At 43.4% G+C, this 15299-nt stretch overlaps 1 protein-coding gene across 1 annotated transcript in view; it reads right to left on the reverse strand.

Moving 5' to 3' along the window:
• atxn1a (ataxin 1a) overlaps window positions 1-15299 on the reverse strand; it is a 77971-nt gene that overhangs the window by 47373 nt on the left and 15299 nt on the right. Inside the window, exon 2 of the mRNA XM_080516252.1 lies at window positions 6521-6719. The gene's annotated coding sequence lies outside the window, so the exon portion shown is untranslated. The remainder of the gene's footprint in view (window positions 1-6520; window positions 6720-15299) is intronic.

Raw genomic sequence — 15299 nt, forward strand, 5'->3', positions numbered from 1 at the left:
TCACAGTGCACTTACGCTGGAGGTGTGATTGCATTAAGCTGCAGAGGGCGAGGGCATCCCTGGAGCCGCACTAATGTACAGAACAGAATGTACAGAGCAGCGAATGTGAAGGAGAGCAAGAGAGAGGTTGGAGTAGGGGGCATCCATTACTATAATCACTTTACTTGAAAAGGCGGCTCTAAGAGGAGGTTCATGAAACAGAGAAGACTGAGGAGTACTGGGTCTGAGTCGAAGAAGCACAAGTGTGTGTGTGTGTGTGTGTGTGTGTGTGTGGGGGGGGGCTTTCATGACTGTTAGCGAATCTAAAGTGGAACTTCATTTTTCAACTGTTATTGCTTTCTCGCACGAGCAGGCAAAGCATCCTCACAATAGCTAAAGACGTTTTAGCAGTGCTTTAGTGTCCCCTTAGCACGTTTGTCACACTCTTGAGGCGTCCCAAGAAATGCATTTCAGATTATGGCAATTAACAGGTGCCGTCGAGGATCGGCGGCAATCGCGGCTTTTAACACCCGTGGCTTTTCAGTTTAAAACACGCTGGCCATAAATCAAAGATGCTAAATTCACAGCCTGCTTACAATTGATGCCGTTTGTTTGATCCCACTATGATTACAATAAAGCCGAGAACAATGCCCCACAAAAGCAATATGTTGCTCCATGCAAACAATGAGGGGTATCTTTCAAAGCGGGGGCGGAGGACAGGGAATACCCTGAAGGAATAACGTCTAATGCAATCAGATCGCTCTGGCCAATTAGTCAGCACTCGGCCAGCCAGAGATGATGTCAGCCGTCATTACTCATTGCTTAATGCTATAAAGCAGAAGGGAATACGGAGAAAACAAAGAAAAGAGCAACAAAGCTGGGTGTGAGTTCGGGAAGGAAGGTGGACGGATCACACCGAACGGCAGACTGGCAGACCGCTGTGAATCATAGCGCCCGTGCAAGATAGAAATCCACACACGTTAACGCCTCGCGCTCTCAAAACAAGAAAAAAGATCCAGTGCTTTCAGTCGGTCCAATTAAGTTCTGTTACCGATTGTGATGCAACCGGCTCAGTATGAACACAATGCTTGCAGCTTTGTTCCCACCAAGACAGGTGGACTGAAATGAAACTCTTGCTTACACAAATGCTTTGTGTAAATGGGAAGTGAACTTCACTTCGCTTTACACTGTTAGTCACAGTCAAATACGCACACAACTTAATGGCGACGGCTGTCATGTAAGGTGCATATGAACATTGCCACAACTGAGCCACAGTCCCCCACATAGTCACAACTTTTAGTGCAAAAAGCTCTTTAACTTCTTAACAACTTCATGAGTGTTATATGACAAAGTAATAAAACGGGACGCATTAGTGCAGGAAAGTAAAATCTAACAAATTAATAAGTAAATCAATACATTTACACTCTGGTCCGCACGCGTGTGAATGCACCTCGAAATACAAATGTTGATGCTGAGATGTATTGTGACAAACTCGCAACTATACACAACACCACAAAAATAAGAGTCGCAGGCGCCGGCGCCCGTTCCCGCATTTCCATACAATAACACACGCCGACACACAGAATGTTCCGGCGCATGTACGGTTCATTAGTAACGACCTACAAGCAGCATGTTTTTCTTTTTCCACGCTGATGGGTGAATTTCAGTCAATACCCCGCAGCTGCAAATGACATTTCACTTACGTATACCGTCGGCGTGCCGCGGCGCACATAGAAAGTGCTTTATGTCGTGTCTCTCCATCAAACGCGCCCACACGCTGCGGCGTGGACCCACAGAGATGCAGACGTGTGAGGATGAAGGTCTATTGCTGTATTCACATAAAAGACGACGCTGACGCGCAAAACACAGACTGCCACACTTTTGGGAAAGACGCGCAGGACAAAGTAGTGGAGTCGCGGTTACGCTGAGCAGACATGCACACTGATTAGCTCCTGTGGGGGAAGGCATTGGACCTCATGTACGAGTATTAAAGCTCACTTCAATATCGCTCCTTTGTAAGCAGAGAGTGCCAGCTGCTGCTGCAGTTTCCTGTGAGAGCGTTTCATTCCTGATTTTAATACAGACCACATTTTTTTTTTTTCTTTAAATTCTCTTTTAAATGCTATTAAAGGTTGTGATAGAGCTAGAATATGCAGTGTGGTGTTTAAGTCTCTTATTTTGGGGATTTTCACATGGAATTGTGGATTCTTCAACCAAAGGATGAAGAATGTGGTATTGTGAGACTATTCAAACCAATATAAAGTAATAATGTCGAGAAAACAACAACAAAAAAACGTTTTTACATGCATTTCACAGCATCATATTTTCACACTTGTTAAGAGGAAGTAATAAATGCACAGCAGGGGGGGGGGGGTCTCAGGTTTGCTCCTCTAATTGAGAATGTTTCTCTTTTCCTCTCCCTTTATGTCTTTTTGCAGCTCAGGCACAATAAGCAGTCTGGATGAAATAAATCACAAACACCATGCACGCTGATTGAGTAATTGTTTAGTGTGTAGGGAAAAACAAGTGAGTTTTTTGTGGATGGCTGTGACATGAAGAGTGAAGCCACGGAGACAAAGCGAGAGATTCAAAAAGAAACTCACAAGAGGGACGGTAACAAAGGACTGGCTGAAAAATACAGAAAAGGGAAAGGAGGAAAAAAATATTGTGTGTTTTGATTAAGTTAGATCAGTGTCCTTGTTTGTCCACTGCCAAAAGCAGCCAGTAATGTAATTCTGCTCCTATTTTTAATATTCTGTGGAACCAGTGCAGCGGGAAAGTGGAAGAATGAAAACACAAAGAAAGCTGCTTTATCGATATGTTTCTAATTATGAGTGGAAACCACAGGAAGTACCCATACGGTGGGTACAAGAGGTTAGAAGCTTTTATTCATGTGGACATTTTATTATGTTCCTCCATTAATTAGTTGCAATTATTACATTAATGTTACTAATGGAGCTCTTATACATGTCAGAAACATCTCTTTGAACCCGTGTGTGTGCGTCGTGCTCTTCAAAGCCAATTGAATTCTACTATAAGAGCTTTTCCTCCATGATCACACAGAGGAAAAGGGACAAACTCTCTGTTTATTCAGGTTATTTAACCCTCTAAAGCCCCGGATAAAACAAGCAGTGTGGAACAGAGCGCGTAGTAAATTCACTTCCTCTGTTGTTCATCTAATGATTTCATTATTTATACTAACATCAAGCACGCAAGGCTAAAACAAACAAGATAACATTTGTGTGGACCTGTTTCCCGAATACAATTTGTTTTTTTTGTTTTTTGTTTTTTTTAATGTGTTACTTACTTCTGATGTGTTTTGTATTTAGATGCTCGAGATGTAAAACAACAGGGACAGATTGAGTTTTCTTTACATTGAGTATTTCTTTCCCCTCCAGCAGCGCTGGGTATCTAAAGGCTCATGTGAAGCTTTATCATAAAAAGCATTTTGGGTTAATTAGGAATTTGACATCTTTGAGATTACTGCGAGTTGCCGCCGCTGCGGGCTGAACTGAGTCTAACCATAAGAGAGTGGGTGGGAGTAATTTCAGTTTCAAATGAAAAAAAAAATAAAAAAATCAATCTCTGAAAATTGATTGAATCCATATAAAGCTGTCAGATTTCCCCTGCAAGACATAAATAAGTTTTCTTTCTCTTGGCACAGAAAATATCTTCACGGCCTGGTTCTGCAATATTAAAATCAAAGCTTGAGCATATTCTGCAAACAAGCCCCGAGGATGATGTGAATTTGAAGTTACAACCGACGAGCAATGGGGAAAAATCTGAAGGGTGCATCAATTGATGCTTTAAGACCAGTTGACAGATAGCTAATACGGTTCCCTGGTTTGTAACGCAGGTTTCCTGGAAAACAGTAAACATTTTTTCCTCAATTTCTCTTGGTTATATAAAGTGTTTAATCAATACGTCAACCGAGGAAAATGGTAAAAAGCACAACCAATTACGAAAGTAGCACTTTACTGTTCAAAAATTCCGAGTGCTGAATGACTTCCAGAGAATTTGAATGTGACCTTAAATAATAGGGGTCAGAAGGACTTATAACTTCTTTTAAACTCCAGTCACAGATACAGTATCTCCTATGTAATTATCTAAATCTTGAAATATGAGTGCATTGTGTTCAGTTTTACATTTCTCTCGTAAATGCCATTATAAATGAATGTTGCTTTGTTAAGTTTGTAACTTTGAAAATTACCAGGTACAAACACACCCTAAAAAAAAATACCTTTTAAAAAAAGCCCCGAGGGCTGAGCTGTCAGTCGCTCACAGTTTGAAAGCTTTTCCAAACGAATACAATATCAGTTACATTCCCAAGGTCACATGCGTCTCTTAACATAATAACATAAACAGAAAGTGAAACTATGTAAAGACACACTTTAAACACTGAAAGTTAAACAGACTGAACTGAAACGATGAATATGCCAAATGAAAATATCCTTTACAGGAAGCGGATTGTGTGAAGCAGTGTTGCACTGCACACGTAACATAAGCTCGTTCTGCTGTTGAACTCAGTGCGGCAGGATACAGCATAAGGCGATTTATGCCACATACTGATTCTGACTTTACAGCTTCAACTTCCATATATATGTATATAGAGTATAAAGACTTGGTCTATATACGGTGCTCCGACAGCCATATGCTGATCGTCACGACGTGCCGCCGAGTGTAATTGTTGGAGCTTTCAGACTGTCACCCGTCCATCTGCTCAATTCTGAGGTTTTCAGCTCAGAGAAAGACAACTGTCAACAGTGAATTTACAAAAGTGGAAAGCAGCGGGAGGGCTGGTGGGAGAGAAATGTGTAATTTTAATCCAGCAAGACTGATGGCTGAAGAAAGATTGATCGAGAGGAGGGAGCGGCTGAATCTCAGAAAAATACAAATCCAATAGCGCTGTTTTAAATTCAGGCTTTTTGCTTAATCATCTACTTTGTCTCGTTTGCAGATTATTTCATAGTTCGCGGCGCTCCTGATTTCACCCTCTTCCTCCTCCTCCTCCTCCTCCTCCTCGCTGCTCCTCTCTGAATTGGTACAGTGTTAATTTAATAAACTAATTAGTCTGTACTTCAAAACATGTTTGTAGGGTTGTGAAGCGAGTCCCTGAGCACAGTGAAGTACCTCGCAGTGAAATCTAACGGCGCTGCTGGCGAGTCAAGTATAGCTGGAGATTGCTGAGGGGTTATAAACAAAAAAAAAGCTGTTTAGTCAAAAGGCGGCGTGCTGCTAAAAGGACGAGGCTCGGAAGGCGCTTCTATCTGGGTTGTTGTTTTTATTTTAATTAATTGAACTTGAGAGTACACGGAACTCTCATCTGCGCCCCTCTGTCTCCGTAGACACGTGAGGAGGAGACGGGAGTAAGAGACGTTCATTGAGACCAAAGTCAGGCCGTCTCACTTTCTCTCTCGGCGAGCTCGGTCTTTTCAGCCTCTCGTCGGAGGAGGGAGTGAGGCGCCTCCACCACACAGCTGGTGAGACGGAGATAAAGGACTGATGGAGGAGCTTCAATACATACAGTTGGAGGGCAAGGACACAAAAAAAAAAAAGAGAGAGAGAAAGAAAGAAAATTGGAGAGAGAGGGTTGGGTTAAAGAATGGGTGGAGAGAGACCGAGACGTAAGAGAGAGACAGATGGGGGAGCGTGCCGAGTGGAGAGTTATTACAGTGGGAGGGGACGAGGTGAACGAGAGGAAACGAGACGATCAAAAGTCAAATCACATATAGAAAAGAAGCGGGACAAATATGAGCAGACGACCCTGAAGGGGTTTCGATTATAAATCAGCCATAGATATATTTGGGACGGCAACGTGATCTTTTACGTAAAGGAAGACGGTGCCTCCAGGACAACATGGTCCATATCAAACCGTAATATTATGCCTTCTTTCTACTGCGCCGACTGTGGTTGATCCGTTCATATCACTTATCTGTTCTCTATCCTTTGGTAACCTTTGTATATTTATTTCACTGTACATGCTGATCTATACATGTACGACTCTATCCAGCTATCTATCCACAGTAAGAGGTTTCAAAGACACAACTCAGAAGATACCGCACAACAAATTACAGTTTTCAAAGTGAGCCGACTCGGGGAACAATAATGGAAGCAATCAAGCGCCGTTAAATTCGTTTGCGAAGACATCTGGCTTGAAAATAACTCATTCTTCCACACGCTTGACAGAAATTCCTTGACAATTTGTGAGCAGTGTATTGATTAAATAGAAACTTTATAATCTTCACTGATTATTGATCCATTCGACAGCAGCCATGTATGGTGTGTCCTGATATTTTTTCGGGTGGGGGGGGGGGGGGGACTCAGGCTTCTGGATCTAAATACATCGAAAAACAATCCACTCTATCGTCAAAGCGTTCAGTGTTTGAATTAAATGTAAGTTTCTGTGTTGGTGATTGAAAAGCATCATGACCAGCTTTGGTTTCAAGCCACAATCAAACATGTTAAAGAGAGCAACCAAAAAGCAAACGAATCAGCAAACAATGTTAAAAATAAGAAAGGAAAAAAAATTAAAGAGTCCCACCTGAGCAGAGGAGGCGGAGCTGGTTAGGTGGAGGAGGTGGAGGAGGTGGAGCCTGCTGCTCGGTGACGAGCTGACAACTGGCTGGAGCTGAAGTTCCTGATGTGGAGTCTGGATCTCTGTGGCGACGGGAGGGGAGCGTCCCAGATGTCTGTCTGTCTGCTCACATCTGTCTGTCCGCTGCAGGTGCAGTCACCATTCCCTGCAGGGGGAACACACACACACACACACACACACACACACACACACACACACACACACACACACACACACACACACACACACACACACACAGACACACAGTAGCTCAGTCATGACTTCATCACAAGAAATTTCCTTGAAGATCCTCTTTACTGTCTGGCAAGTGATATTTCCCACTGACTTACTTATTTTCAGTTTAGAACCATAACATATACAGAAATGTGGCAGAAAACCAGAAAAAAAAACATCTGTATTCCCTTTTATAACCTCGTTATCAAATGTCATCAACATCGAATTAAGCAAAAGAGTAAAACAAACTTTTAGCCCCGACTTCAAATAAATTCAATAAATAACTTTTAAACAAGGGATTCTGCACAAGTGTCTAAGGTTCAGTAACATGATGCAAAAATAAAGCCACTTAGAGAGGATTTAGTTTTCAAATGGTGTAAAACTTGGGCAAGTTGGACGCCGATGCGTTAAAAAGTATTAAAGGATTCACATCATCACATGAGGGAATCCTCTTTTCCCAGCATACCTTTTTTCTTTTGTTCATATCGAGATCATGATTTAAAAAAAAAACGGAATGTGTTAAAAGTAAATAAGATGAATTAAATGTTTGTTCTAATTCCTCTAAAGCGTCTGCTGCTGCGAATGTCTGTGCTTGGGGTTTTGCACACCGTCACACACGGCCTTTCTGCTAATTCCCCTCCGCGGTTGCGCAGCATCCCTCTCCTAAGAGTATTCAGAACAAACACCCATGCTATTTATACGTTTGACGCCCTATCGGCATGGCAACCACGCTATGTTTACCCACATGAGATGGTGGTTTGAGGTCTGTGTCCTCCTCTTTAAAAAATATTCCTGCTTGTAGTCATTTAGGTTTCTTTCATGAACTTGACCCACTTTCTCTCCGCGAGCACGGCGTTTCACTTTGACCCAGTGCCTGCAGTGAAGTCGGGGCTGCCGTGATGAAACGCAAAGTGTTTTCCTCCGGACAAAACATTTAGATTGTTTGGTTCACATCACAAATTTTTTATTTTTTTTTTCCTTTGAAATCACAGACAAGCACTCCACCAAGCCTCCACTTTTAAATCACCTTCGATGGGAGATCCATGGTAATCCAGCCTGCTTGCTTTGGTCTATCCAGCTTAATATCTACAGGGATTCAACTCGTTCTAAATGTGTGCAGCTTTGAAGTTCGACGGAAAATGCTACTTGTAGAAAAATCAGCTAAAGCTCTTATTAGCTGTAACGTTTTCTGACGAACAATACTGTATGATCAGTCAGGTCGAGTAAAACACATCCTGCGTGTGCAGAATAACTAATCCCCATTTTACATAGTTTGGATAGGTTCTGTCATGGAAACGGGCAGTTCAGCTGCCTAATTATCACAATAGTAGAATCTATTTCTATCCGACGCAGTACTGAGAGTATCACACTTCTCCTTTTCCGCAGTGCGAGTGCGCCATTCAGGGAAATAAAGAAGCTATTTTCAAGCCCCATGCATCAAATGCTTAAAGAACCAGAAAACGTCTGTTTACATCTACTGTGCGAAGCACTTAATCCCGCAACTACTCAAGTGGCACTCCACCATAACCTAGAGCAAAGCATTATCGTGTCATGTATCACCCTGGTGTGAAGCTAACTTTACGGCTGTGCAGCGAAAACAAATGAGTTGATCTTCCTTGGGCTAATAAAACGTGTTTTATTTCGCCCACAAGCACACGCAGAGGCAAAAACACACTCGGCGCACACGTCCCGTGCGCCCTTCTCGTTTGCAGGCGGGTTACCTCGGTGACAAAGACACGTCCCAAGGTCACGCGCCGGAGGCGAGCATCGGGTCGAGCCCTGAGAAAGGGCATCGCCGCGGCAACGCAAAACCAGGTCAGCTGACCATGTGGCAAGTGGGCCCTGCAGACGTTTGGTGATAATACACTTTTTTGGGTTGTTTATACTATGCTGACACACTAGAACAAACACAGACACACGCACACACTCGAAACTCAAAACAGGCCTGGTTTGTGTAAGCGTGAGTACACACGCAAACACAGAACAACAAACAGAGCTGCACATGAACAGAGAACAAGATGAGGGGGAGAAGAAAAAAAAAAGATTATAAAGGAATGGAAATGCAACTTTCTAACATACTGTTAATGAAGACAGTCACAGTTCAAGTAAAATTAGGAGCTATGCTAAATGTTGCTTTTTACTGTACATATATGAACTCTATATAGGACACTCACTGAAATATTGATGGTTTTAACCTAAAGGTGTTATTGCAGAGCATTTCTATAATTATAGATTTTTACATTACAATAAAGGCCCGTTTTTATATATAAACTGGCATAAAACTGACCAAAGTCACACATATTTCACCATTATGAATTAAACATTAACCACAATGGGCTTAATAATGTAAACAGAACAGAACAGCAAGGTGAGTAAATTGATGGTAGTATTCACTTGCGAAATAAAGAGCGAGCCCCGTACATGATGGCATGCAGTAGCTCTTTTCTCTCTTTATGTATTTTTCACTTTGATTGCATTGCATGTCCCACATACAATTTCAATCAAGTGATTATATGTTCAGTCAAGCCAAGTCATTTTCCACGCTGCATGTTTCAGCTACAATCCACTTCAATGGTTTTGCAACACAAAGGAGTCAAAATTACACTTGTTCAGTTAAGCTAAATGCAGCTTCAAATAGGCAACAAGTGCACCCAGCATACAGTGCGGTATAGCCATGGCCCTTCCATTTAGGGCGAAGGTATCAGCTGCACAAGTTCACCCGCTTATGATCTGGATATAAAAAAAAGCAAATCTGGTCAGACACTCCCTGTCGTTTTTGATGCTCACTGGCGTATACAGGGAGAGACATCTTTAGCCAAACGGCGAACAAGTACTGACATGGGTTAAACTTCCACTGTCAAAAGCGTGAAATAAATTAGCACTGTAAAGCCAGGGGAGCCCGATTTACATTACCCAAATAGCAAAACATAAAAAAAATTAAAAGAAACTATTATCTAAAAGTAATACAATATAATGAATTTTATTTGACCGTCTCTTTTGTTTGCGTTCGTATTCTTTCCTGTTTGCCTATCTTTTAACCTGTCCCCCAGCATAAATCGATACGCGTCTCCGGTCAGCTGAAGGGGTCAAATCAATACCGGACGGAGCTTTTCACCTGGGTTCACCTTGTCTGTATCTTTATCATGTTCGGTTTCATTTCGGGCTGGTAAAATAAACACACACACACACACACACGGTCAGCTACATCTCCCCCTCCTACTCAGCAGCCTCACATTCAACTCGGTGTCTGTTACAAAAGTCACCCGGCAGCGCTGGCAGACCCTTCGGACGCAGGCGTGCCGACACTCACGCTGACATTTATTACTGTCGGGGAGACGTAAATCTGCCTATACAGTCAACGTGTAGGAACAGACGAATATTTTTAGGCTTCAGACTGAGGTCGACTTAAGGTTGTAGTTGGTATGACACAAGTCGTAATGTTTGAGCTTTGAGTCAATACAACGTCTGTAGAAGATAATGAAAACACAGTTTCAGGTGCGGGGAGGGAAAACAGTCGCACGCTAGGCTCTTCAGATGAGGTTATTTTGGGGTACATGTATTTGTCATTGTGATGGTTAATGTCTGGAAAAAGAAACTAATAATTTTTTTCTAGTGTCATTTTTCTATCAGGAGTTCTATTTCTCGCAGTATTGCAGACTTGTCTCGCTAATGTTTCTGTCACTCACAACTAAACCACCAGCAGACAGTGAACAAAGAAAAGAAATGTAACTCTCTCGGCATTTGGGAATATTCATATCAAGTTGTGTCGAACTAATAGTCTGTCACATTTCAATCCCATTTCAATCATCTACTCACTCCCCCCCCCCCCCCCCCCCCCTCTGTGTATTTCATTACATTTTCCAAGCCGTTCTCAGGAGGCCAGGCACACCATACTCTCCTGTCGACAAGTTTGGCAAGGTAAGCATGTCTCTGTTTGTGACGCCTTTGTACTTTTGGAGATTTAAATAAAAAGAGTTATCAAATCAATGCAATAAAAGGAACGGGCACAAAGCACCGGCAAGCAACTGGCCTGAGAAGGGAATTCTCCTGAAACCGACTATAACTTGGCTCCCCAACAAAAGACACACTGCAATAAACAAGCTGTTTTTCTGGTTTAAAATGCGTCATAAGCACCAGCTTCCCAGGACAGGGGAAAGTGCAGCGTTGCAAAGTTCTTGGATTGCACTGCAGGTCCTGGGTTCATTGGCTGCGCATAATAGGACAAGCAACTAACTGGCCAGCCATGACAGGCTGGTTAGTTGAACATAATCCAGTCTGCATCTGTTCGTGTGCGTCGGAGGGGTGTGATTACGACCCCAAAAGGAACGTGGACCTGCAAAATGTACACATACGATATGTGCGTGTCTGTTTGGCACCTGGTTAACAATTTACAATGCGTAAGAGTACTCGTAAAAGTTTTACAAAGAACATTTAACACAAATGACCCACATATGACTGAGTGTTTAATAAACACAGCAAAGATTTGGTTTAAAGGAGGAAATGGAATGTTCTCTGGCGGAGTGTCCTCACAAGCTGAAAAGATAACATATATTTGGTTTGGCAATATAGTTGGTGAGCCATTACGCGAGTACAGCTCAATAATTTGAAGCTGAGAGGAGCGGTGGCAGCACAAGAGAAAGCCCCCACAGATACAATGAGACACTGAAAGAAACATAAATTATCTCTCAGTTATGCAACTCGCTCGCTAACTCTCAGCGCTATCAATACAGGCCAAAGTTCAGATCTCCTTAAAAGCTGCCCAAATGTTCCAGTGTGGACCTGGCGATCACGCTTCTCCCGCTGATAAACATAGACAAGCCTCCACTACCATTCACGCAGCGTGTGTGCATACGCAATAGCGTGCCTGGCAATCCAGATAGCACAGATAGTGGCGCGGTTTGAAATAAGTCACCGATGCCCTGACACTCTGTTCCCAGCTGAGATAATGCTGCAGGCTGAAGTGAAAATACGCATTAGGACCGAAATGTACCTGCTTTGTTTGTTCAGATGTGGGTTTGAGGGGCTTTCTGTTCAAAGAATGCGTGTTCTTTATGTGCACGTGAATGTTTTTTTCCTCACTGTGTATTCTGGTTTCTTCCAAACAGTCCAAAAACAAACATCTGAGGTTCATTAGTGACTTTAAATATATGGATGAATGGATGGATGGAGCATCTCCTGATGCTTTAGTTTTACCACGAAAGCCTGAATAGGAGCAATTTATTTCCTGGGATGACAATAATTTCAACAATGGGAACCTATTAAGTGCTGAGAAAGTTTCCTGAAAGTCAACCGTCAAGGTTGCATTAACCATTTTACAAGAGTTCTGCAAGTTTTTAGAGAAGAAATGGAGAGGGGAAAAAAAGCTACAACAAAGAGTGCTGGTGCTGTAAATCCTCTGAAAAGAGTATTTTCATGCACTATTTCCTTTGAATCAAAGAGTTTAAATGTAGACCCATGAAGGTTTAGTCAAATCCAACATTCCCATTTTTCTCCTCTTCCCCTCAGCTCTTTCTTTAATCATATCTGCCTCTTTCTATCTATTTTACTCCTTTCAGGCAATCTTGTTTTCCTTCTGATATCTGTCTTCTCCCAGGCAACGCACCGCAATAAAGCATCACAACAACACGTGACAGAGACAAAAGCGAGAGGAGGGGAAACGACCACACCGCCCCCGTCACTCTGTAAAGATACGGGAAACGAATGAGCGCAACGTGAAAACGGAGCAAAATTGCCGCTGCGTTGCGCGGGCGCAGCGACGTTGTGACCTGTGAGCATACAAGTGTGCGGGGAGCGAACATGTGTAAGCCAAACCGACAGAGTTCACTAATGTTGAACATCAGAGCGCGGGGCTGCCACCTCGGGGAGTTACTCAGCATTCCTCAGTCGAGCCACGTTAGCGCAACCGGGCCCCGAGACATCGGGAGTCGCAGGGAGCCCGGCTTTGATCGCCTCCCGACGCCGGGATAAGGAGTATACGCTGGGAGGGGGGCCTGCAGGGAACACGCACACAAACGCATCTTCAAAAGCGTGCGCGTGCCCGGCGCGCTCGCACGCGGCCCGATCCTGCGCGCGCGCGCACCGCATTCTCCCCACTTCCACTCCAGCAAACATTCAAAAAGACATACCGAATATTCTACCCACGCATGCATAGTAATAATCTGCTGCCTTTGATCCTTTCCCAAGTCTTTCTCTACGCATTTCAAAAGATGCATGTACACACAATATATGCATGCATACGGAGGCGATCTAGAAAAACTGGAAAGGGTTCACCGTGATCTTGACATTGTTTACCAAAACACAAACTCCCGTGTGCATCACGCTTCTGTGGGTAGATTAAAGGGAATATCATAATCAACGGTACTCGCCGATTAAAATCCAGCATGAGTACAGGGAGGGTGTACAGTCCCAAGATCTGTGAGAGACAGTAATCTCACAGTGAGGCAGGCAGTAGGTATAATGGCCGGAATACGGACTCGCGTGGTATTAAAGCAAAGGGGATACAGGCTGTTGCTGTGAGAGCAAGGTTTCATGAGATCTCATTCAACTGTTTGACACAAACTTTTCGTCTCACTCGCCCCCGCGCTTTTATTCCTGTCAGAGTTTTGCCGAGTGACGACTCAACCTCTGCTCTTTTTCTTGTCTGCCATGCTTTTAGCTGTGGCAAGAGAGCCATTTCCTTCTGATGGTTTAATTGCTTCTATAAGCCAAAGTTAAAGTTCACCGGGGGACACAAAATAGTCTGCAATCAGAGCAAATGTTGACGCTGCATCTTTGGAAGAAGTAAAAGCAATGTGAAAATGAATCCCACACATTTTCAAGAGAAGAAAAGGCGGAGAGACGCACCTCGATGACGGTCTCGCCACTTAATGCTCAGGTTAACCACAAAGCAGAAAAATCATTTTTGTTCAAGAATCAATCCAATTCATGCAGCAACAGAAAGAAGAAAATGACACACAGACTTGAGCCCCGCAGGACGCGTATGCAAAGTGGCGCTACTCTTAACTTTCTTCTTCGGCAACTTAAAGAAACTGGGTCAAATAGGTGGGGACAGAAACAGCTATTTGGCTGCAAGATTCATTTTTGAAGGAATAAACTCACTCTAATTTGTTAATATTATGTACGCTAAATGAGACTATACTGTGCTTGTATAGTGATAAAAAGAAGCGATCTTTACAAATGAAGCAAACACAGAATTGTGCAACAATTGTGCTTCGATTACAGTGAGAACCTGAAATGCACACGGCGTACATGTCCATCCCCTCAATCTATGCTGACATTGTGCTGACACTTGCACGCGGTACAGCCCCGGGCTGCTTGGAAAAGCTTTGTAACTAGAAGCTTTGTATCTAGATAACTATCTGGTTTTGTTTTCTGAGAAAACCTGTTTGACACAGCACGACAGAGTGAAAGGAAAGAAAACATGTCAATTGAAAATAATTGTGCTCTTGGGCACATGTCTGTATTTCAGGGTTTCTTTTGCCGGACGGTAAGGTAAGTCAAGTTCAAGAAGATAATAGTCATTGTGGGTTTCCTACCACGACCTTAGGAAGTCACCAGCATACGTCAGGAAGCACCACAGCCATGGCAGGCTCCTGCTGGCAGCACAGGTGCTCACATGCATACACACACACACACCTTGTACACAATAAACACACACACACACACATATTTGGCTGAAGTACTATAGATACACCCTCCTAACACCTCCTGACATGTACAAGCACACACACCAAGACACACACAGGCAAAGTGCAGGTGCTCAAACTGGCCGGCCAGCTGTCCCTGGAGACGACCAAGACAGAGAGGACAAAGGGACAAGAGAGAGGACTAAGCAGACGCCAACACTGACAGGTGTGAGTATAATCTGTGTTTTTGTGCGTCAACGTGTGTGTGTGTGTGTGTGTGTGTGTCTGTGTGTGAGGTTGTGGCTCAGCTCCAACACACCACACACTGCCCTTAACCCAAATAAGGTCCAGCTCTCTTTGTTTAACCTTGACTGATAGCACTACATCTATAATGGGCGTGTGCCTTCATGTTCATGTCCATGTAATACATCCTTTATAAATCCAACACAGGATAATAACTCAGAAAAGAAATAATAAAAAAAAATACACCAGCTAGAAAATGAGATAGTCAGTCGGTCCTTCACGAGTTCAAATGTCAAGCGGGTGGCGGAGTAATGTGGCACGGCGGCCGCAGATTCTTGTGGCTTGGGGTTATGTCATTGCTCAGTCATGTCAGCAGCATGACACATCATAAAACGCTGTTCCCACTCGCTTCCACAAAGCACCGGCGATCAGTTATGTAACCAAGGTCAGGGGGTCAGGGTGGCGAACACAGCGAGGCCACACCCTCCGCGCCTGTTAGCATTCCGTAGTGAGCGATCCTGTCAATACTCGACGGGCTGGCGGTGTGCCGTCCCTGTTGTCCTTCCTCCGGAGGCCGGGCTCATACATGTCTACTGTGACTCTCCAAAATCAGCCTATTAGAATAATCAAGACAGCAAAGGGTA

Source organism: Blennius ocellaris (assembly GCF_963422515.1).
Source record: "Blennius ocellaris genome assembly, chromosome: 20".
NCBI lineage: Eukaryota > Metazoa > Chordata > Actinopteri > Blenniiformes > Blenniidae > Blennius > Blennius ocellaris.